We start from the raw sequence: 1,157 nt of genomic DNA, 5'->3' as shown, positions 1-1,157 counted from the left end.
ATCAAATAAAAACCTATATACACACACATGTGCATACACACACCCCAGTAACTCTAAGTCTTTACCTAAACGTACAGTTATTTGGGATCAACAATAGAGCCTATACGAAACATTTGGACCATTTAACCTATAGTGGGTTAGGATTTTTATTGACTCACGGCACATATTTTAAAAATATTACATGCAGCCTGATAGCGTGCTTTGATGGGACGTGAGAGGGAGGGGTGACCCGCTGGGGGGCCAGCGCGGGCCGGAGTCCGAGCTCTTCAGTCTTTCAGTGTTTCAGCAAAATGCAAGCACAGGCACTCCTTCTGTCTTCTTTTCCCCTGGTCAAAGGAGAAGGCTGCTGTCGATAGAGTGATCTGAAACAGGCAGAGGAATTTGCTTTCAGTCATGGGAAGAAAACAATATTCAGAAAAGAATTCTCATGTGACTGCGTTGCTCGCTCTGATTCGTCGCTTAATGTGGCGGCCTGGCTCACCGGCAGCTCAGTTACCCCGGGGCCTGTCGCCTCCAGGCCTCTCCTCCAGAGTCCCCTCAGAAACACAGCCGCAGGAGGGTCAAAGGACCCTTTCTGAGAATGTCCTTAACTAATTTATTCCTGGAAACAAAACCTTCCTCGTTTTGCCAGGAGACCTGTGTATGTTAAAATGCATGACGTTATTAAGTCTTTCCCGTGGCCCAGATGAATTTACAAAAGGCAACAAATAAAACCAGTTCTTGTCAATACTGTCTTTAAAAAAAAGTATCTTCGTTTTTGTATCCCGCCCCCGCTCTGTTTCAATCAGATCTCCACCATTGTTTGCGGTTATTTATTGGAAGGCCATTATTTCTGTGTGCTCAACAGTAGCACATTTATGGAACTGTGGAGTAGAATCCCTGGTATCTGGACCACCTCGGAAAATCTGAGACGTATTGTCATGGAACTTCCGAAATATCCTATTATGGGATCATTTGGACGTGAGGAGGTAAAGAGAAGAATTCACTGGCTTAGGGACCTCGTCTGTCTTCTCAGTGCTCTTGTACTTTAATCATTGGCGACATTCTTTTTCTTTCCAAATTCACTGTATTTATCATGTCTCTATTCTTTGGGCCTTGGCTCTGAGGTCTTTTTTATTTTTTTTCACTTCTATTATTACATTCATTAAATATTTCTC

General features: G+C 43.5%; 1 protein-coding gene across 1 annotated transcript in view; it reads left to right on the top strand.

Annotated features, from left to right (window-relative positions):
- The window catches only part of PRKN (parkin RBR E3 ubiquitin protein ligase), a gene marked incomplete at its 5' end in the record, with an annotated part of 1,091,762 nt that overhangs the window by 593,143 nt on the left and 497,462 nt on the right, over positions 1–1,157 (top strand). The gene's annotated exons all lie outside the window — the stretch shown is intronic.

The sequence above is a fragment of the Suricata suricatta genome, chromosome 7, assembly GCF_006229205.1.
Source record: "Suricata suricatta isolate VVHF042 chromosome 7, meerkat_22Aug2017_6uvM2_HiC, whole genome shotgun sequence".
In the NCBI taxonomy this organism is placed as follows: domain Eukaryota; kingdom Metazoa; phylum Chordata; class Mammalia; order Carnivora; family Herpestidae; genus Suricata; species Suricata suricatta.
This window is presented reverse-complemented; position numbering and strand designations above follow the sequence as displayed.